The sequence below is a fragment of the Falco cherrug genome, chromosome 1 (genome assembly GCF_023634085.1).
Source record: "Falco cherrug isolate bFalChe1 chromosome 1, bFalChe1.pri, whole genome shotgun sequence".
Classification (NCBI taxonomy): domain Eukaryota; kingdom Metazoa; phylum Chordata; class Aves; order Falconiformes; family Falconidae; genus Falco; species Falco cherrug.
In genome coordinates, this window is record NC_073697.1 from 88,352,255 (window position 1) to 88,375,767 (window position 23,513).

The 23,513-nt window shown below is 49.5% G+C and overlaps 1 long non-coding RNA gene across 1 annotated transcript; it reads left to right on the forward strand.

Annotated features, from left to right (window-relative positions):
* Positions 1-246: 246 nt before the first annotated feature.
* LOC129735226 (uncharacterized) lies at positions 247-10,973 on the forward strand. Its single transcript, XR_008730631.1, has 2 exons — positions 247-290; positions 10,674-10,973. It is a non-coding gene; the product is annotated as an uncharacterized LOC129735226 (long non-coding RNA).
* Positions 10,974-23,513: the final 12,540 nt, after the last annotated feature.

The following is a 23,513-nucleotide window of genomic DNA, read 5'->3' on the forward strand; positions in this document are numbered from 1 at the left end:
GAGAAAAGGCGGGCAAACTACTGAAAAAAAAAAAAATTTGTGAATGGAAGAATGTGTTTGTGCATTCATTGTTAAAATAAAGAGCGTGCAGTGACGTGAGCGCCCGAGCACCAATGGGCGAGGGGATAATATTTTTAAATATCCTCCCCGGGAGCCAATGGCGGAGGCGGTGGCAAAGACTAGCGCAGGGGCGAGCCAATGGCGGGGGAGGTATGCTAATGAGGAGTTGGTCAGGCAGGAGCTGAATGTCAACTAGTCAAAGATGGAGGCTGGAGCAGGGAGGCCATGAGGTTGGTACTGGAGGATTTGCCCACGTTTTGATCGATCAGGGAGCGACGCCGAGGCGCGCCCGGGGCGGCGGCGGCCGGCGGCGCGGGGCGGCGGGAGGCGGGGGTGGGGTGGGGGTTTGCGGAGCCGCGCCGCTCTCGCCGCCTCTTTTGCGCCTCTTTTGGCAACTTTCCCCCCCGCGGCGCGGGGATCCGTCCCCCCGCCGCCAGGCACCGCGCCGCGCGGGCCCGCCGGCCCTGCCGCCGCATCCGCCGGCCCGGGCGGAAATGGCGGGAGCCGCGGGCCCCGGGCGGGGGGGGCGCGGGGTGACGGCGGGGCGCGCCGCCGCCGCTCTGACAATGGTCCCGCGGGGCGGGCGGCCGAGGGGCTGCCCCTCGGGCCGGGCGGCGGGGGCGGGAGCCTGGCGGAGGGAGCGGGGCGGCCTCGCGGGGTGGTGGCGCCCCTCGCCCTGCCCCGGTGCGGAGGCTCCCCGGCCGCTCGCCGGAGGGCTTTGCCGGGGGAGCGGGCGGGCGCGGGCGGCTGCTCCTGCCCCTCGGGACCGCGGCGGTCTCCCGGGCGCAGCTCTCGCTGGTCGTTTTTTTTCCGCCGCGCGGTCTGTACGAGGCGTCGGAACGAGCCGGCGGCCGGAGCCGTGGGGCCGGGAATAAAACTCGGGAGCGGCGGCGGGCAGCAGCCGGCCGTGGCGGCCGAAAGCGGGGAGAGAGGAGGGTACGGGGGCGGGTGTGCAGCGCGAAGTGCTGGCGGAGTACGGGGGGAGCCGATGGCTGGCAGGCTTGGCTGAAAATCTCTAGATAGTGGTGAGCCGACCAACCCCCCCACCCCCCAAACATTTCACCTACGCAAACACTTCGGAGCCACCGAGTGTGATCCCACGAATCGAATTCTTGTCGCCGGAGCTGAGCCCGCTCCCTCCCCGCCCCCAGCCCGCGGGTTGTGTTTCTCGGGAGTGTTTGCGGGTGCTGCCCGCTCGCGTTTGTACCACCGGGCTCCTCTTGGAAAATACTATTCCCGTTTTCCAACGTAGCAGAACTCCTGTCTCCCTAGAAAGCACGGAAATGGTTTTGCTGAAAGATCCTGATTTCGACCCCCCTTCCTCTTTTTTTGCTCAACCCCCCCAAAGAGCGAGGCAATAAGTCACATGCTATCTCCAGCCAGTATTTATATTGGCTTAATATTTAAATCTCGTAAAACTAATGCTTTGCTTAAATAGTCCAGAGTTTTTGCAATAAACCAGGGTGCACAGCCCAGAGTGTTTCTTTGGCATTCTTGCACTTTGCCCCAATTCCGCTTCGTTTCCCTCCAGTGTGTGGTCTTCAAGTTGTGTAAGGAAGGCTCGTACCCTCGAACACAAACCTGGGGCTCTGGAATTAAAAAAAAAACTTCCTAAAGTTTAAAGCACATTCTTTCTTCTATTTTTTTTCTTTTTCCTTCCTTCTTGCTCTTTTTCTCTCTCTCTTCCCCCCCCCCCCCCTTTTTTTTTTAACATTTCCAAACTAGCCTAGGTTTCCGGATTAGGAATGAATTATTGTACAAAAAAAAGGAGGAAAAATTAAAATCAGAAAATAAGAACGATACAGTTTAAGATTCTAATTAGGTTGGGACATGACCAAATCAATTGGCTTTTTGTTAATACTGCTCTGAAAATTTTGACAACTAGAATTCATTCAGTGCATTTTCTCACTCAGCCCAAACTCCCCCAGACTTGAATCAGTTTAATTCATTTTAGCATTTGGTACGATTCTTCCTTGTCTATACAGTTTATGGAAAGTTGTTTCCAAGTTTGGATTTCTTTGCATTGTTTGAAGTTCGAAATAAAAGTATTTTATAATTTCTCAAGTGATTTTTATTTAACAAATAGTTACATTTTCCAGCTTTGCGTTTGAAATTTAGAGAAACAAATGCTAAACAGTTTGAAGCCTAAAGACTAACAAGTTGACTCTTAAATGTTATTTACTGCTAAAATTATTTGAAACGTCTGATTTGTAATGATTAACTGATGTTTTCTCCTTACTACCCATATATTCTTTTTGGAAAAGGAAAATTACAATAGTGATGTTTTCATGCTGGAAGTAGATGATTTTTAAAGGTATCTCACTCCTGGGTGGCAGTTGTTTTGAAAGCTTGTTTAGATGCTTGTATAAAATAGCAAGACTTGCTTAGCAATTAAAAAGAAATAATTTAAGCTACTGGCAAGCATGTATGTAATAAATATCAAATATTTTAGCAGACTATTCAGATGGAAAGCAATAGAAAGGATATGAACTTCTCCTCCATTGTGTCTTTAAGATAATGCTTAATCTAATTCATTACACCTACTTCTGTAAAATACTGGGGTGCTGAAATGCAAGGAGGACAATCCCAGTTCTGGTCTTTGCTTTCACATGCTCTGGTGTGATACATTTACCATTGAGAAGAAGAAAAAAGTCTCTAAAAAGAGCTTATCTAAATTCTTGCTGAAGTTAATTCAAGGTGGAGTTGTGAAATATTAAAATCTAATTTTAAAGAATGACATTGATTCAATGTGGTTGTTGAAGAAACTCCTTTTTTTTGAATGTAACAAATCTGTTTTAGAGTAAATTACGCACAGAAGGCCATCACTTGGAGAAGTTTCTAACTGATTTATCATTTATTTTGGAAAGTCTCTGAAGCATGCTGTTGTCCAGAGCCCTTTTTCTGTTGTACTACTGGCAATTATGATGAGCAGTGCAATATTAAAAGGGCATTGGCTGGCAGAAACATGACCCCCTTTAGCAGCCCACCCTCTTCAGAGTGGGCAAACAACCCTAAAATAGATGCCTCCTCCAGTGTATTTATGCACGTGTGTGAAATAAGGTTTTATACATGTGGGAGTGGTTTTAAATAAGGAGTGAGATTCTGGGTTATACATTTTTATATGTCTTTCTATGGAAATGAGCTGGAATAATTTAAACACATCCTATTTAAAACGTAAGCCCCAAATGTTTCTGGGGGCTTTCAAGGCATCACATTACCTGCTTTGTTTACCAATAACTTGTAAGTAATTATTAATTTCTACACACTTCCATACAATATCTACATTGAAATTTTATAGTGATTTCTTTATAGTTTTCCCCTTTTAGAAACTTTCCCCTAGATGTTTAACATGGTCCCTATCAACATCTATAGGATTTAATGCTGTTGATTTGGTTTTAAGAATCTGTGGTGTTTATACTGTGATTTTTGAGTGGTGACACACAGATACGTGTGAGATTGAAGTACAGGCATTTTTGTACACAAGTCTCATCATTTCTGTAATATTTTCCATAGCAAATCAAAGCACTGTATATTTATACCATTCTATATACACATACATCAGCCTTTTTCATCTGTACTGGTCAACCACCATAAACTACACAGCACAATTAAGACAACTTCTGAAGGCAGAGGAAAGGGCTGGCACTTTCTGTGATTTATTTAAATTACATAGTTTAGATTCATTGACTGACCAATTTGGATTTTATGGAAACACATACATTTGAGGATGCTGAATTATGTCCCTTGTTCTTTTATTCTCCATTACTGTAGCAAAATATTTTCTTGTATAAAACCTTTATAACATACCGTGTCTAGATATACTGGGCATGTAGCAAAAGACTTGAATGGTTTGTTTAACAAGCCATACTAACAGTGGTCTCTCTCTCTCTCTTTTTCCTTTCTCTCTTTCTGTAATTTTTTTAAACTAACTTTTTGTTGTTGTTTTTTTACCTTGTCTAATTACGATTGCAAATAAACTTTGTCATGCAGAGTTTTATTGAGGCTAAACATAAAAACGTTATTGTGGTTAACACTGTAATGTAACAGTCCCTTACAAAAGGATGCAGGGACAGCTGTGCAGAACGTGACAGTGACTGCTGGTATCGCTGGCTCTGACAATGTTGCACTACTGTCTGCACAAATAAAGCAGTGCAATAATATTGTCAAAGCATTTGGTTCCAGTCCTAATACATCCTTTATGATCAGTTACTGTTGCACACCCAGCCCCTGACATTATGGGATTGTGTAGTTATTTAATGCATTTTAGTAGAGAACCAGCCCCCTACTCTGATTTCTTCCCTCCACCGCAAAGGCTCGAGCAAACGTTAAAATGTAGAAATTGCCTAAACAAATCCCTACCCTTGTGTTTGTTTGTTTGTTTTGTGTTTAGGTTGAGTGGTCTGTATGGAAATTCCTTGGGTTTTGTTCCCTATTTTGACTGCTTCAGTGTACAAAATGGATTGCCCTTTCTGCCACTAGCGTGGGTTTGTGTGTCGAAGTTGTAAAATAAAAAGCTGGCCTATTCACATTTTAAAGCCCTCTTGTCCTCCTTTAGAGCAATCACTACCTTTAAAAATGTCCTGACCAGGTTTGAGTATTTTCTTGCTACGGCTTTAAAAATTAGAGTTTTATGAACCTGAGGATGTTATTGTTGTGTATAGAATTCAGTTGACTTTAATATATACACATGTATTCACAGGCAATTTAATTTTTGCTTCCTATTGATGTATTTTTCAAGTTCCATCGTATTTCACTTTCAGAGGAATTACTGTTAAGATTAAAGCAATATTGATACCTTCATTTTAATTTAAAAAAAAAAAGTAATAGAAGGCACCTAAATAATAATCAATAGGTTTTGAAAGACAATCTCTCCCTGCACTTCCCAATAGCAATGTGGAGCGAGTCTGATACGCAGGGATGATGTAGGCCTAGGAACAGGAATATTGCGTTCAGAATTGATCTTTAAATAACAATATGTTGGTGACTGTCACTCGCGGTGTAGTTGGAGGCAGATGTGGTATTTTCTCTTGCAGCTGCTAAGAAGGGGGTTTGGAGGGCTGGGGGATGGGACCTTCCTCTCCTTTTTTTTTTCCTGAAGCCTTGAGCTGTTACCTTGGGAGCAAAGGGTGGGGGTGGGGAGAGCCGTCATATTGGAAATCAAATCTAGGTAAAGGAGCATTTTCGGATTGCACTGCACATCCCAAGCCAGGCTGGAGTGTGCTAGTGAGTGAGCCATGGGGAAGCAGAAAATGGAGGACCAAATGCTGAGGGGGAGCGTGTGTCCCATTTTAGAGGGATGAGGGGAAGCAGAATCCTCAATAACACACTCTAGTTCTTCAATGAACAAGGGAGCAAACAAAAGACACCTTTTCAGCCCCTCTGTTTCTGGTGAGGAGCTGAAGCCCATCTCCCTTGCACACCCAGAGAAGAAGGCTAAGCCTCCGCACCTGAACTGGAGGCAGGGTGGTGGATGCAGTACAGCTCCCAGGCCTCAGTGGAGGTAACCTGAGCCGCCATGGCTCCCTTTCTCTAGAGCTTTTCTTTTCATCCATCTCTCTGCATTGTAGCACGGTTGCCATTTTTGTGTGCATTAAGGAATGGGGAGGCCTGTTTAGCTTTGGCACTTTCTCCTCCTAATTTTTTGATTAATTAAAAAGTAGGAGAGGGTGAAATCTGTATGGGCTCTGCTGGGGGGGTGTCTTCCCCCCCCTCCGCCATCAATAGGAGCATAAGAGTGACCGGAGTGGAAGCGTGAGGGGCCCTTCCCTGCCCCTGGCCAAGGATTAAGGGAGGAGGGTGGACCAGTAAGGAGCTGGAAGCCACCCTGGAGCAGGGCAGGCTTTGTTCTGTGTGTGTGTGTGTGTGTGCGCGCGCTCATGGAGCCCATCAGCGAGTGGAAATAAACGCTAGTGAAAGCCTTGGTGGGGCTGATGCCGAGCTGTAAAATGGCCTCTCAAGATGTGTGAGCCTGCCTTGTTTGGAGGTGGAGAAATCACAGGGGGAATAGATGCATACTTGTTTTCCTGTATAAATGTATGTCTTTAAAAATAATACAGTTGCTGCACTTGAAACCTCCCTGGGCGTGGGGAGGATTTGAGGCATGTGATACAGGGAAAGGCCTGTGCGGTGACAAGGACCATGTCCCATGCACAGAGGGCAAGGGGACACCTCCCAAGGCTGCTTGGCTCTGGCTGGAGTGATGGAGCCCACGGAGGGCCCAGCCCGGAGTGCCAGCTCTCCTGAAGGCAGGCCCCAGGGATGCTGGGGGCGAGGATGGGGTTCTCTGCAGATCTGGGCCTGGGGTGGAGGTTACACATTCCAAATCCTCCCTTCCCCACTCTTTCTCTCTCTTTTTTTTTTTTTTTTTAACCCTGCCTGACTGAGGAATGTAACAGCGAAAAAAAAAAAAAAGAAAGAAAAAGAAAAAAGCACTGGAGGAAAGCAAAAAAAAAAAGGGGGGGGGGGGATTCGGAAGCAAAGGCCCCTTCAGGAGTCTGTATTTGTGCAAGGGAAACCATTTGCATGTGTGTGGAGATGCCAGAGTTTGTCTCCAGTTGGGTCGGAGGGGGAGGGCGCGGGAGGAATGCGGGGAATCAGGTCGGGCTGCGGGGGGAAGGGCTCCGGCAGAGCCTCCATCCTGTTGTTGCATAAACTTGTTAAAAGAACCCCTCCTCTGTGGAGGCAGCACACATAGGGTATTAGTGTGGTGGAGGAGGCCAGACCTGCGCCCTGGCTACACAACCAATTGGAGCGGAAAGTGAAATCAGATGGTTTAAGTTTTCAGAGGGATTTTTTTTTTTTTTTTTCAGGGGGACTTTTTGAGTCATTGCATTGAGTGCTAGATCTGTGTTAAGGTCGCTCCTGCTCTCAGCGCTCATGGGTGGTTTGGGGAAGGGAGGCGGCTGGGCGGGACAAGAGGTGCCGCTTCCCCTCTTCGGGTTTCTCTGGTCCGGCCGGGCAGGCTCGGCCTTGGAGCCCCGGGGAGCAAGCGCACCCCCTACCCCTGCAGGCACGTGGGTGGGCAGTTTCTGGGCAGCTGGGGTATGTAACAGGGGAGTCCGGCCCCAGCCATGGGGGAAGATTTATTTGGGGGACCCTAAGGTCAGCGGTGCATGTGCTCTGGCCCCAGCCAAGGCAACTACAAGAGCTTTCAGCTGCCGTGCTGCACATGCAGGGCCAGGAGTGGGATTGGCACTTCCAAGGTGATAGGATTTAGCCCTATTTTGCTCCTGCATTCAGTACCAGAAGTCTTTTTTTTTTTTTTTTCCATCAGACAGCAGAGTGCTGGTAAACACGATGCAGAAAAGCCGTATTGTGGGGTTACAAAGTCTAGGCTGTTTAAGGAGCTCTGTCATTCCTTTTAATGGAGCTCACTGACGCAGATCTGGCTTCTGCCAGCCGAGGAAATGTTGCTGCTGAGAAAAGGGTTATTGAAACCCACAAACTAAATATTATAAGTAAGAATCAAATGGCAGGACATTCTGGAGTGTAATCCCTCCTGATTTCAGGAGAAGGGGAATGTATTGATCAGTGGCCATGGGTGACAGAATCCCCAAGCTCGGTGGGTGAAACGCGCTTGGGAAGGTGGTGTTTTCAGAGAGGATTATCAAAACCCTTACTCTCCAGAGTCTCACACCTAGACAAGTTGACTCTTGCATGGAAGCAAGAATCCCCTTTTTCTCTGGATGGATTTGTACAAACTTGCTAGATAGACTTAAGGAGCCAGGACTGGAATGCTAAGAATTTTCTCTCTCTTAAAAAAAAAAAAAAAAAAAGAGAGAGAGAATTAAAAAGGCAACACTTCCCAGTTTTAAAACAATGATAAAATTATTAAATAGGATGGAAACCTCTAAACCACCTCTCAGCCTACAGCTGTTTCCAAAGTGTTTGCTCTGACCTTTGGTAATAGTGTCAATTCCACTGCAGAAAATATATTGAAGACTATATAATGTTTTTAATTGCAAGATGGCTTTTAAACTGTCTCCGTTCCTCAGGCTAGTGAAACGCTGTGACCAGGGAAACAAGACTGGACTGAAGCTTTGTTGCCCTGCTATGTTTTGTGTGGTTGCAACCGAGATGAAAATTTAAAAAACCCGCTTGCCCCAAGTGGCATCTTTAACCACAAGAGAAACAAACAAACAACAACAAAGGGAAGGGGAAATGGCTTGCTAAACTAGACCAGTGAAGACAAGGTCTGATCTCACTAGGAGCAGAGGCCTCTCAGCACCAGAGAGTCAGCTCACTACTTTATTTATCCCAAAGCTTCATCATAAGGACACTTCAGTCTATTTGTCTGCTAATGCCAGAAAAGGGGGGGCTTAAATGTACAGCAATGACTCCACTACAGTAAAAGATAACCCCCCCACACACTCCCAAAACCCCAAAGGTTTCCATTATTGAGCAACACAAAGTCTTATTTCCATACTAGTCTGGGTGACATTTCCATTTAGTTTCTATAACTGTGATTACAGGCAAGAGAGGTTTCTAAACATATCTAGAGATGCTGAGCCTTCTGGTGTATAAATAGCATGCATTTCATAATCTCGTGTTTAAATGTTTATTTTAAAATAACCCCCATATACATTCCAGAGAGTCTCCCTGCTATAGGACATAGCACGACCTAGAGCTTTGCACATTGTTTGCAAACTGGGGGAATATTACTGGAGATTGAGTCAGTCTTTATTTTCCTGGTCTTGTTAAAAAAAAGGGCTAGGTGTGGGGAGTCCTGTGCCAATACACCACTTGGAAATAAGGAAAATTTTTAGACACATCTAGGCTCTCAGCACAGATCCAGAAACAAGAAGACAAAGTATCTTAATTGCCTTTGCTTGGAACATAACTTGTGGCTGACATTTCTAATTACATCCCTTACACTCTCCTGCCAGTTGTAGCTTCTGCAACTACTGAAATTATTAAGTTGTGGAGAAATTGTCAAGTTGTGCTTCTGCCCCTCCACTACCGATCCATTATTAACATTACTTCATGTGCAGATTGTATGCTTCCACTGTAAACTTGCCAGTGGGTTTGTCTCTCAGGCCACTGGAGAAGTTAAATTGTGTGTATTAAGTATAAGTCTTGTTTGAGATAACATCGAGGCTGAAGAGTGGAAAAGACATGGTAAACAATAAACAAAATAGAGACTGGACGGGAATAGATGGAAAGGTAAGGCTGAGCCTAGCAGCGTCTTTTTTTTTTTTATGTTCTCAGTCTTGCTGGATGTCTAGGTGCCAGGGATTGTTGAGAAGAAGTGGCAGGATTTAACAGGAGGTTTTGCCAAGGAAATGAGAATACAGAAGTTTGATAAAACTCATTCTGAGCTGCTTACAGCAATCTCTGTGAACATGGCCTTTTAATTAGTGTGAGCAGAGGTTAATACAAATAAATAATGTGGAAAAAAAGATCCCTGTTTGCTTCCAACAAGCATCACAAAGGATGGGGAGAAGGAGGGGTTGGGGCAGATCCGAGATTTTGTTTATCAGTCCATTAGAAAAAACAAACAATTAACGGAGCTTCCCCCCTTCGCTTTTCTTTGGCTGTCCTTGGTTTTCAGATGCTTTGGGCAAGTCAGGCAACATCAAAGGGGACGCAGGGCTGCCTCACACCAGCATGCCAAACGCCAGGGATCTCTAATGGCAAAGACCAGATCAATGTGGCATGCATAAATTAGCCAGGAATCCATGAATTAGGGGATTGTCTCTCCATTACGCTCCTATTTAAGCCACTGGAAAGCAGGCTGAGGAAAGAGAAGCTTAAAGTGTCAAAATCATGACCTGGTTTGGGATGGCCTGGGAATGAAGTTTCCTTCCTCTGGACTCTCAAGCGTTCCTACGTGACAAATGCACTGGGGCAGGTTAACTGCGAGCCAGATTGCAGAGGAAGAGTCTAGTTGGCAAAGCAGCCCTGAAGCTGGAGGTGTCTCAGCCCCTCCCTGGGAATCATTTCTGTGGCTGTTAGCACGTTCAGTGCTAAACCAGCCTCAGCAGAAGATTGTGCCTTCCAGCCTAGGACAGAAAAGGTGCTGGGGAGGGGAAAGAGAAGAAAAAGCCAAACAAAACAAGCTAGGGCAAAACACGCGTGCGTCTCCAAACACCGTTTAATCTGTGTGCATTAATGTAAAGTCAGTGCTGGATAGCCAGCCCCGGAGATCCTGTTTCGCTTTCTAATTTTTGGTGTGTACTTAATCCTGTGATTTCCAATGAAGGGAGGGATATTTTAAAACATTGGGCTCTCCAAGTAGGACAGCCCTAGAAAGGAAGTTCTCTGAGGGCTTGATGCCTGTGACTAAGAGGTTCAAAATACAACTATCAGTTAATCAAATAAATAGCACTTCTCAGCCTCTAACAGCTAGGCAGCTAATTGACTGAGGTTATTAATAAGGGAGAAAAATTTACACAGAAGAACGTGAGAACTCGGGATGGAGGTGTAAAAACCTGGGTAAAATCCACACTGGAGTTAATTATGTCCTGGGAGAGAGGGGTAGCGCCCATGCACAGATTCTGTGGGGTCAGAGGTTTACTCCATTCCTGCATCCTCACCCTCCCGGGAGCACATGGTGCTGTGATCCATACGGCAGTGCACTGCTTTCTAACTTTTTACCCCTTCCCCATTTGCAGGCATGGAATGAAGCTCCCTCCAGTCACCTGCTGCAAGACACATTATCCAGCTTCCTAACCTTAAGGATGAGACCCTATCAATATTGCCTCTGCTTTTGTGATCAGGGTAGTAGTGCAATATTGCTTATAGGGTCTTTTCTTTGGAGGGTTATTCTTCATGGAGAGAAGAAAGCCACAGCAGGAAAAAAATAATCCTATGTGCCCATCGAGTTAAGGGAAAAGTTGTGAAATGCTGAGCGTTGTTAGATAGGCAAGTAATTGTGCGGAGATATCTGACGAATAATCGTGCTATTGCGGTGACTCAGGTTGTAAGTAAGGAGTGTATTTTTGATGCTATCGCACAGGATTCAAAACGGCCTCATGTTTAAAACACACAAGCAGTGATTGAAACCGGAGAAACCCATCATGGCTCCATTTTAAAATAGTATGAGTCCCAAGACGTTTGAAGGGTGCCTATTTTACATAATGATGTAAACACCCACCAAGGGATGGGAGGAGATACATAGCCGCACTTGCTGTTTCTGTGCCTGATCCCAGCCCGAAAACCAGTGCGATGCGAAGCAGAGCACAGCACAAAGAGGCCGAGGCTCTAATCCCAGTAACCTCCTCGAAACAAAGCTCATGCCTCTGCCCGGCGAGCGCGGGCAGCCAGCCCGGCGGCCGGGGCTGTTGCGAGGTCGGGCGGCGCAGCGGGGCTGGGCGCTGCCTCCGGCCCTTCCCGAGATCTGCTCACCGAGGTACGTGGGAACGGAGCCGGGACGGGAGCGGTCAGTCTCGTCTCCGCTTTGCGAGGGATCAGCTGGGGGCTGACAGCAGTCGGGTGGGTGGCCCTGCCTTCCATTTCAGGTGGTCCCCGCGGTCCCTTTCGGGACCTCCGGGGCCCAGGGAAAGGGATGGTGGGAGGGGATTGGGGGCCGGAGCAGGGCGCGGCGGAGGAGCCGCTGCCGCGGGGCTTTCCGAGCCGGTCCCCGGGCGGCGCGGAGCTGCAGCGGCTCCTTCACTCACAGCGGCCGGGCTCGCCTCGCCGGCCCGGGGGCGTGCGGGGGAGGGACCGGAGCGCTGCGACGGAGCCGCGCCCGCCGCCTCCTCGTACGCCTGACCCTGACGCTGCCCTTGGTTTAAACCCCCCCACCCCCAAGCATCATTCCGAGCTCGGGGACAAAGCCAGGACATCACCCCCCCCGGCCGCTCCGGGCTCTCCCTCCGTGCCCCCGGCCCGGCGGCCGGGCTGCAGGCCGAGGGGCGGCCACGGCTGCTGGGCCAGCGCTGGGACCACCGGGCGGGCTGCCCCTCTTTCCCTGTTGCACTACTGTTACGGTCGCAGCGAGCAGTGCAATAATGAAAGGGCGTCAGTGCGCCGGGGAGCGGCGAGAGCCGGGGACGAGCCGGTGACCGCGTGCGGGAACGGGACGTCCCACCACCCCCCGAGAGCCACCTTAACGGGGGGGTAAGGGGCGGGTAGGGGGGCTTCGCTTGGGCAACTTTCTTTGTTTAAACACGCAGCGGCGGAGAGTGCGCGCAGGGGCAGGGCAAAGTGACCGGGCCCGTCGGTCCGGCCGCCCCCCGCTGTACCCGGCCGACACCCAATAAATAAAGTGACTCCCACGTCCCCTCTCGCTGCCTTTTCTTGCTGGTGGGTTTTCTTGCAGGTCACCAGCCCTTCCCGCCTCCCCAGCAGCCACACGCTGATAAAGAACCCCCTCGACGGGATTTTGTCCAGCAATGCAGCATTATATTCACCCATTTGGTCTTTGTGGGGAGAGGGTGGAAATGCTCATAGGAAAAGGAGCATCTTCCTTTGCTGTGCAGCCTGAAAAATGGGGTCAAGTCGTGCCCCAGTGCTGGGTTCAGCAATGGGGGAGCACAGGTAGGGAAGGGAGTGTGTGGGGTGGAAAGGGAAGGGTTTGCCATAATGGAGACGAGAATGGTGCTCTGCATCTGGGAGCTGTGCTGGGAAGACCAGGAAATAGCCCTTTGATTATTAGTGGCCATGGTGAAATGGATACTTCTATAAAGAGGGTTGGGGAGGGGTATTTCCTTTAGCAAAGGACCTTTCCACTCTGGCCTTTTGAACCTGTACTTCTCCCTGGGACTGTTTCTGCTTCATCATGACTTTTTGCAGAGGAAGGTGAGTGCAGAAAGCAGGCTGGCTGTAGGAGAGGGATGCAATCTAATCCTGATGAAAAGGCTTTTACAATCTATGCTTAATTTCCTATTTCTTTTGGATTCTGTCTTTCTTCTGTCCCTCACATGCACAAGCAGATAGAAAAGCTAAATCCTTCCCTGCAGTCTCTCCCAGGGAAAAGTCGGCCCCCTCCCCAGCTTCACCTTCAGGCTTTGCGCACACAAAATGGCTGCAGCAGCCTGTGGGTGGGCATGGAAAGCTCAGGAAGCTGCTTTTCTTTTTCCCACCCTGCCTGCCCAGGAAGCCCTTCTGCTTTTATTTTCTGTGGCATTTTGCTCTTGCATAGCTCTGTGCAAATCCAAGGGGGTCTCCTATGTGTAATCTATGCATGGAATGGGAGCTGGGGAGGGAAATGGCCAGTTTGCATGAGAAGGGGACCTGTCGGGCCCCAGTGTTTATTTTTTTGCTGACCTTCTGGGGATATGGTCAGTGAGAGCTGTGACAGCTGCTGGAAGCGGCTGGGGCTTTGAAGATTGTGAAGGTTGTGACCTCGAGGCCCCTTTCCTCCCTCTGTCCCAGGAGCTGCTGAGTCAATCAGGGAAAAGGGGAGGTGAAATGGGGGCTGCTCTTTAGCCATTTTTCAATTGGTGAATGAAACAGGAAAGGACAAATGCAAGAAGAAAAAAAGAGCGATTACTTCCACTTTGGTGCATTACTGAGAAGGGGGAATCTCTCTTTGGCAAAAGATTATAACAATAATGGGAAACCACTGCGCTCCTAAGATCCAGCACCTTGAATAAAGGATTTAACTGGGCAAGGAGCTGATGGCAGATCAATAACAGTAAATTAGGGGGAAAGCCTACAAACTTCTCTTGGTTCAAAGCAAGAGGAAATCCACCTCTTATTTCCACCTGATACCAGCTCTAGATATGGCAGCAGGAACATGTTCCCAGTTGGCCCACTAGCTCCCACCATCTCCTTGACCCTACGCTAACACATCTTCATCTTTGCTGAGCTCAGCTGAACCCTGTGGCTGGGGTTGCAGAGGCCACTGTGAACAGCTGCACCACACATGCCAAAATAAAGGGACAAAGTACATTGTGTGGGGCTGTATCCTTGATGTGCCTGTGCTTTCAAATGGCACCAGCTCCCTTGGCAATCCACACCCCTGGGCAACCCAAGAGAGGGCTCTCACTCAGTCCCAGAGCCCTTTCTAAGCCCAGTGAGTGGGGTTTAAGTCTTTTTCACTTTCTGGATAACATGATCCTGTGGATCTTTCCTTTTAAAATAGTAATCAGAACAGCAAACAGAGCACGCAGCTTTGGTTGACCAATACACAACAGAGGCAAAGAAAGCAAACAGCAGGCTTTTCAGTTAGTTTACACAGGGGGCACTTAAATACTGTATTGGTTACATAATACCATTTGGGGGTTGGGTTTTACACATTCTTCTACTAAGTATATCTGTGAGATTTGTTTTAAAGTGATCAACATAAATCCAGCCACAGCTTTGAGGGGAAAACTCCTATGATTAGACCCAATACCAGCAGGTAGCTCATAGCATATTTACTGAAAACCAAGGCACAATAGATTTTTTTTTTCCTCTGGACCTGCTGGTCAGCACTGCACTCACTCCACTGCAGTGGAGGGTGTACACTGCCTCTAGAAGGGCTGCCACAGCCAGCCACTTCCCTGCAGGAAGCACAAGCTGCTGGTTTTTAGGGCCATATCCTGCCACTGCTCCATATCCAGTCCTCAGGATTCATCCCAGCACACACTGAAGACAAGATACTTTCTGGCAATTATGACAAACTAAGTGCTAAGAAAGAGGGTGAGGTATATATTAAAAAAAAATAAAAAAATCCTAGCTGCCATTGATTAGGAAAAAGGTATTCCCTGTTAACTCCTCCAGAGAACCCCATTTACATGGGGTACCTTGAAAGTATGTATATTCCCTCCTGATAAGCCCTGCAGTAAGCATCCTGTTCCCATCCAAAGGAAGTAGCAGGTGGCCAAACTGCTCCACTGGAGGGTTGACAATGGCATTATCCACCAAGCTTTTCAGCTGAAGCCTGGCTCAATCTGTACACAACTTCTGAGACTCCAGCTAAACCCTTCCTGGGAACAGCAAGCTTCCCCAGGCAAAGCCTGGATCTAACAGATCTGTGCCCATGCAAAGGACCCATCCCTCTGCTCAGAAGTGAACAGATGGGAAGAAGAGTCTCAAAGCATCAGAGCTTTAAAACCATGTTCCTCTCTTTAGTGTGTTGTCACCAGAAGCTCCACGGGCAGAGATCTCTGCCATAAGGAACTAGCAGAACAGTGGGTGGGCGGCTAATTGAGAATGGAAGTTCCTTGGGGCAAACTAAAATAGTCTTTGTGGTACTACACGGAACTAGGTATGCTGCCTGGGCTCAGCATCAAACACAGACTCAGTAAAAATCCTGCTTACTCACTCACCTGGGAGGTAGGCAAGCCCTTGTCTTGTAAACCTCCTTAGACACACAGAATAATCAGGTGACAACAATAAGCTGCTGTGCACAGTGCAAACTCACATGTGCCATTCTGCATGGGTGTAATAAGTCAAATATTTTAAAGAGTCACCCTGCTACTACTACTTCAACAAAGGGCAGGGGTCTCCTCCCTCACACAATGACCTCCTGAGAAGCAACACCTTTACCAAGAGTCACTACATCTTTGCCAGCAGTTAGCCCAATTAAAATCAATAGGGAGTTATACAAAGTATGAAAGCCACCATCACAAAGTGCTAGAAGACAAACTGGTTTGTTCCTCCACTGTGAATTCCCATAATGTTTCAGAACAAGTTTAGGGTGACAGCAATCTGGTTTTACACAGCTCACCAGCAGAAAATTCTGTTGCCTGTTTTCTTTTTACAGTGGTTACACCTTTAACACATATCTAAATTATTTTGAAAAATCAAACAAAAAGGAGGCTCTGCTCCAGGAGAAGCAGAAAAAGAAAGACTTCCCATTCTGAAGGAAAAGGGGATCTCTCAACATCTTTAGAGAAGTATGGAGGCCACCTTCACATGCAAGCTGTTACAGACAACTTAAGTACCAGCAAAGCTAAGGATTCCTCTCTGCCCAACCCCAAACACCAAGTGATTCATTTAAGGAGTTTACAGCAGCATTTGGAGCAAGTAAAAGGATAGTTCTGGTGTTCCCCTGTTGAATCTTTGGCCAAATTTACTGATTAGAATTGATCCCTTCTTCCCCTCTTCACACACACACATCCCTATGGAAAGGTAAATGATTACAAGAAAAAAAACCCACACAAACCAAAAAACACACGAAAAAAACCCCACCAATCCCCTAAAAACACCTCTCACACACACAGAAAAAGCATAGGAGAAAATTTAAAGAGAAGCAGGGGGAACCAGGATAGTATTTAAATCGGGAAAACGAAGCCATTCATAATGTTGTCCATTCGTACTTTGTATAAGGGAGCTGGGGTAACGGGTCTTTGAAAGCCTCGACCAGCTGAATGGCTGTCGGCACTACAGCAGGGAAACCATTCGCGGGTGGGTTAAAGCCAACAGCCTGCCTCTGCTCCCGGCCTCCGCTCCGCGTCCGCTGCCCCGACGGGCGGGACGGGCAGCGCCGAGCCGCGCTGCCGCCGGCAGAAAGAACGGGTTTCCGTGCCGGGGTCTCATCTTCGGTGCTCAGCAGCCGGCCGAGCCCGACAGCTGGTGCCGAGTGAAACCGGCCTCTGCAAAGGGATTGCATGGGGATTTCGGAGGGTCTGTGGCTCGTAGCTCTTGAAAGGACCCGCGGACAGTCAGCGCCGCCGCTTTGTTTGCAGGGCTCTGCCCGAAGGGAAGGTGTCCAAGCCCGAGGAGCCTCCCTCACCGGGCCAGAGGAGTGCAGAGTGCGGCCCCCCTTCTGTCAGGGAAGGTGTGCTCGGAACGGCTGCCTGCCCCTCCGTGGGAGGCTGACACAAAAAATCACATCCACCGGCCCTAGTGGGGGGGGAGCAGGCTCAGGGCCGTGCAGAGGGGACATCGACTAAAGCCACTGCTGGACACAGACGTCTTGAAATATTTTTATAAACTTGGAGGCACACAATAAAATGGGGGGTGGGGGAGGTGTGGCGGGGGCGTGGAGACAGATATGCAGCAGGAAAGACTTTTCAGTAAGTATTTCTCAGGCTATTCACTCACACATTTCCGATTATTTCTACCTAAAATAGCGTTGAAATCCAAGCACATCCTTCCTTGGCTCTTCTCTATTCAATCGTAAACCCACTGATGCACACAAATGCCCCGAGAGCAGCCTGGAGGAAGCCCGCTGCTGCTCCGGGTGCACTGCCGGGAGAGCCCGCTTGGGCACCCCGGGGGACTGTGGGGCGACCCCGCTGCCGCACTTCCACCCACAGCCGGTCGGTCCCGGTGACAGAAAGGCGGCAGGCACCGGGCAGAGAGGGGCTGCGAGGCATGGGGAACCCCTGTCACCCCGCAGAGCCGAGCAGAGCCACAGGAGCCCCCGAAGGGGCGCTGGCTCCCGGCAGGACACCTAGCCTCCCTCCGGCCATGCCTCGGCTCCCACCTGCACCCGGAGCCCCCGGGCAGCCCGGCAGGGCCACACAAGCTGCTGCCTTCGAGGGACAGGGTGGCCATCGCCATTTTAACCTGCTCCAAGCAGGCCCAGGGGAGAGAGGTAGCGGGTGACCTTCCGCCACTCTGCGGAGCTGCAGGGGAAGGACACTGGGGAGGGCAGGGGTTGTCTGGCCAGCCAAGGGCATGTCACCCAGCCTTCCTGCTGGCTTCCCAGACACCGGCCCCAGTCCCAGTGCACCGCTCAGACCAGGCAAAGAAAACCTATTTCCTCTTCCAGGTGGGACCAAGAGGTACCAACATGTTGTTTGGGATTACTCAGTTCTGCAGCTACAAACCAAGTACTGGCCATCAGTCCCAGTCCAGTACCTTAAGCATGGCTCCACCTATTCCTTCCAAAAGACCCCTCGACTTTAGCTCACACTTTATTTGGCTCAATACTTAGCCTAAAACAAGATCCATCCTTTCTTTCAGTATGAACCAGTGTCTCATAGTGAAAAACAGATAATCATTGTTCTAAGGTTTCTTAAGGCACCACGAATAAGAAAATATGATCCTAGTGTCAAGATGTTTTTCTGGAAGGACGATCTAGACTGGACAACTTTCCTATGGAGAAGAGCACAGAAAGCAACCTGGAAAGAGGAGCCGTTCTCCATTACTATTTCCCCCTTCAAAAATCACCTCTTCATGTAGCGTCGCGCTCAGCCCAGCCCTCCTAGCGCCGCCTCCTGCAGCATCCCTTCCCGCGGCACGCAGCCGGCGGGAGCTCTGCCGCCGGTGCTCCGCCGCCGGGTCCCAGCCAGGGGCGTGCTACGGGGCAGGGAAGGGCTGAGGATGCTGAAGCACCCTCCTCTAGCCAGCTCTCATTGTACGTCCTCTCCACGCGTGCGCCCTGTCCCACGCAGCCCCCGCCCGCCTGCCCGGCCCCCTCCCACCGCCGCTCGCCCCCAGGTCCGCGCCCCTGCCCTGCCGGGGACCGCCGGGCTCAGAAACCCTCGTTCTCCATCACCGACACGCATATTCACTTTGTTCTGATATTCTCCGCATTTGGGACCCCACTTGCCCGCAGACAGGAGCCGCCGCCCCCCAGCGCTGCGGGGACACAGTGCCCAGGCGGGGCTCGCTCCCTGGCAGGGCTTTGGGCGCTGGGGAGGAGGCTGTAAAAGTTGCGTTGTGAAACTTCAGGTCTCGGGGGCGTTTTCAGGCTTTTCTTCGCTACTCATCACAGCTCTCCCGGAGGAGGGCGTCCCTTCCACTCCAGCTGCCACTTCCAAAAATCACAGTTACCTCTACCTTTTTGGGTAGGGAGGAAGGATGCTGTGCTCTCCCTGCTGAGAATTTATGCCCCAAGGAGCAAATGCATCTATTCTGGCCGGCCGGCCGGCCACCCCCATACCCCCTACCCCGCCTTGCTGAGCAGCATCCTTCCTGCCCTCCAGCGCCTGGCTGTAGCCCCGGGAAAGGCAGCTTGCCCAAGGGGCAACACGGAGCACTTTTATCCCCAGAGCCGAGACCGGGGGGGGATTCGAGGTTGCTAGGACTTTTTAGCAAGGATTCAGTTCATCACTCATAGTGAACAGCCTCCCATCTCATGAGGGAAAACAGCGGCCATGTAGGGAGACAGACAGATTTTAACATTTTAAGGTCTTCTGCCCCGGAGCCCGAAGTCTCTAAGCTCGACTGAGAGCCACCCTCACCCCTGTGGGTTTGTATTACTGAGGAAATGCAGCACAACATAAACGTGTTTTGCTGTGCAGCTGTATAGAAAATTGCCTCCAGCTCCACAGTAATCATCTCCACACCCGCACCCAGCAAAGGCAGAGGTAATGCGCTCAAAAGTATAATATTTGCCAGAGAGACAGCAGATGGTGCTCCCTTGGGTGCAGTTTCAGGAGAAGCCTCACATTCTGCACACCTCCCGATGTCTGTTTTAGCTGCCCGGGCTTAATGCTACAACTGCCTTTTTTTGGTGATGGAGTCACAAGCACACAGGACTCAAGCCCAGTATCAGATGTTGATGGCACGACTCATGAGCCTTCTCGTTTTGAAGAAGCAGGGAGGACAAAAGCAGAGTAGACAGGTGATTAAACAAGTGCCTATACAATTATTTTATCACATCACACTCCGTGTGCCCATCGAAGCCAGTTGCCAAGCTAGATCAGTTTGTAGTATAATGGGAACTGCTGGAGACGCATCAGTTTCCTTTACAGCATCAGCAGCCGAACAGGGCTGGAAACCCTCCAGCAAGCCCTACAGCAACACGGTTCGAGGTTCCATAAGCACGGAGTCCTCCGGACACCCCAGATGCTGTACAAGCGGTCCGGGCACCCGGGAGCACCCGTGTTTCCCTTGGCTCCCGCTCCTGGGCAGGTACGGACGCGCTGCTCTCTTTTCTTGGCACAAGGAGGCACCGCTCCCCTGTAATTCCCCAGCCCAACGCTTCCGTCTGTAGCCTTTCGGGCTCTTGAGCTACCGCGCTTTCAACTTGCCACCTGGCTAGAAGTCGGATGGAGGCAGCAGGAAGGGACTCATGCTCTCCACCGGGCACAGGGCGGCGGCGCTGCCGTGTGCAGCCCCCCCGGGGTGCGGCCGGCGAGGAGCTCTCCCACGCGTGGGAGCCGGACTGTGCCCACGGCAGCGCCGGCACACGTGGCTCGGGGCTGCGCGCATGAGGTGGGACCTCCCCGCTCCCCTCCACGCCTCGTTGCAGCGGGCGAGGCTGAACAGAGACCACGACCGTGCCCGGCGGAGAAGGCGGAGAGGAGGTGGGGAGGGACGAGGGGAGGGGGCAGAATGTAGCGGGAGGACGGTTTCGGCTACGGAAAGCAGGTCTTGGAGAAAACCTCCTCCCATCACCCGAGGATCGCCGTTAGCAGAGGCTGGCTGTCAAGTACTGGTACCCGGGATCGCAGAAGGCTCCTGTTCAAGATTATCTTTCCGCTCTGCTAGGAGGATCGGCAGGCAGGTGATGCTGAGAAACCGAACTTGCACTGCCGGGCTGATTTGCAGACAAGTCTAAGTCTACCTAGCAAATGAACAAAGCCCTCGGCAGTAACCGCGCCGGCAGGGAGGGGAGCTGGACCCGCCAGCCCGCAGTCCCCACCGAGAACGGCTAGCGTGGCGTGGCGCGGGTGACCCACGCAGCCCGTGAGAGCTGCAGCTCCGCAGGGTAGCGGGGAGAAGCCGACGGTTGCAGCCTCCCACCGGTTCGCAAACCGACACCGTCTCGGTCGGGGATGGTAGTTCGGCGTTCATCCTAACGCCAAAGGGAATCCACGGCCGGTGGCACAGAACCCGCTCTAGGGAAAGCGGTCCAGGCAAGAGCCGGGTGAGTTACACTGGGAACAAGATGCATTCATGTGAGTATTACCACTGACGTGCAACATGTCTTATACTGGCTAGAAACTGATCATTTGATTTTAGCTTTTGCTTTCGACATTTCACAAAATGCAACTGGGTTGTTACAGATGACAGAAAAAGGAGAGCTCCCTGTTTAACTCCTTTTGTGTCTTTCCTCCCCCCACAGAGCGCAAACCGGTTTTTAATTTTATGATACAGGTAATTGCCTTAAGTGTCTATTGTAAGCAAAAAGACTTCAGCCTTTGCCGCATTTTATCGATCCTCTAGAAAGATAGTAAACAGAAACACCTGAAGCATCGCTTCATAGCCCACGCCAATATTTAAAACTTGCCTTTCAAATAACCGAGCGGTAACGGCTTGGCAGAGCACACTGAACGCGAGACGCGGCCGCACAGGTCTTACAGCAGCTGATGGCCTTAGCAACGTATAGCGGGGGGAGCGGATGTTATTTGTTTCCCCTCGAAGAGCATAAATTTGCCGGCGATCAAAGCTACGCTGCAGAGACCCGGCGGGGCTGCTCCCGGGGCGGCGGCGCAGCGCTCACTAGCGGCCGCCCCCCGGCCCGGCCCGGGTTCCCAGGCGGAGCGGGGGAGGAGGAGGAGGAGGGAGACGCGCCCGCCCCTTTTTCCTCAGAACAGCCCTGCTCGCATCTTCGCCACTCGAGGGTGGATGCAGATCATCAGAAGAGCCGTTCCCTAGGCAGGACAGAGCAATCATCTGGATTTTAAGCGAGTAGAAAAACTCTAGTGGCGGTGCTGGCTGGGGGCACCGGCAAGCCCCCGGAGCAGCGCGAAGGGGTTTGCAGCTGCCTGACCCTTCCAGCCCAGCGGCCGGGCAGGTAGAGATGGGGCCGAGAAAGCATCAGTAGAAGAAAAGTCACATTGGGTGGGTACCCACCGTGTCTTATGTTTAGCTGTAGTTTGAGTTACACTAGATTCACCTCAGGGACTTCTATTTTCAGTACAGCACACAGCTCTACTACAACCAGTACTCTCACAAAACAAAGGTTAGGTGAATGAATACATGACTATCACAAAGATCAAGCAAAGAGTCTTAGATGCAAGTCCAAGCTCAACAGACCTCCAGACACGCAGAGCCAGCACAGGTGCATTATTTTCATAGTTTAAAAAAGCATATAGGAACTGATTAGGCAGCTTTATAGCTTGAACACATTCCGATTAATTTGTAATGTGTTTCATGAGGGTTTGGTGCCCTTGAGATGTCATACAGCTTCTAACCCTAATGAAGCTGGACACCATTTTCCCAAAGGATTGAAGACAGCTGAATCCCACAGAAAACAGTGGCTTGACAGCTAGAGCTGTCACAGGAGAATTCCACTGCAAACTTCATGCTAATTTAGAATTAGTGCAACACCAAATATAGTAAAAGGCTTTTATAACTGCTTTAATTTGCTGCATTTTAAAGAGAAAGATGTGTTGACCTGTGTGGATGCTGAAGCCTTTCAAGGTGCCCACTATATTCCCTCCTTGTCTCATACACACCCAAAGTAATTCAGTACTCAGAGGAACCGTCTGACCATGCCTCAATCAATTCTCACACATCGCTGAAAGTATTGCAAGTTTGATTCAGGAATCAGATTAGAAGGAGCTATTCCTGGTATTCTGTCTTTTTGCACAGAGTAAAAATAGGTTGTGAGGTATCAATACTCAAGGTCCTGCTGAAGTACTTAAAAGCAGGGGAGCACTGAGGTACTTAGAATGTCAGCAGGAGGAGGGGAGAAAGTGTAATATATTTATTCCTCTAAGTATTTAAAACAACCTTAGGACCCTAAAGTTTATTACTGTTTGTGACTTGCATACATAATAAACACTACATACCCTAAGGTAAGTTTTAATTGCCTTGTGTTTCCAATGCAACTCCAGGTTGATAAGGCTGAACATTTTATTCTTTCTCCAGGAAGCAAACCATCCCCCGTGCTTCCTACCCCACAAGACAGAATCAAGGAGACTAGAAGAAGAAAGCACTTCCTTAGCTCTGAGAATTCCTTTTTAAGAGTAACTCTTTTTTCCTAAACTCTTTCCCTAAAAAGCTTAATGACACAATGGGTGGTATCTAGTAAGGCCAAACACATTGGCTCCTGAAAGGCAAATGATGTAACAGCCACATTATGAAGCAATTAATTATCAACAACACTTGAATGGTGGCCCAGACCTGGATTATGGGAAGATGTGTTTGAAGAGAGAACTGCAGAAATCAAAAAGGCACAGATAAGAACTCAAAACTGGGAAAAGAAAGCCAGCAGCACCATGGCACCCTACACATGCAAATCCCTCACAGCTCTCAGCAGGGAACCCAACCAAAAAGCCAGTAAGCATGCCAGCCAGGGCGTCCAACACCTGGTGAGATGCTGCTGCTAGGAGAAGCTATTTCTAAGGTTCAGCCCCTGCCTAGTACAGGTGTGAAACATGGTGCATCTACAGCGACAGCTAGTGCTAGAGAAGAGATGCAGAAGAGAAAGAAGATTCAGCAAAACCAACTGGCTTAAAAATAATGCTGTGAGCATCACTGTTACAGGGTTGTTTTGATTGTAATTTTTTTGTTTTGATTTTTTTAAATATATGCTAATTTAACTTAATAAGAACAGACAGACCCAATTACTATTCCCAAACATGATAAAATTAAAACAAAACATTGGTTTATGCTTAGCCTCCAAAATTAACATGTCTAAGGTTCTCTTTTGTCATCCTACATTGAACCAGATAGATACATATATGTAAAATGCCACATCTGACATCGTTTTCAAAGTAGGTAGATTGCCTTTA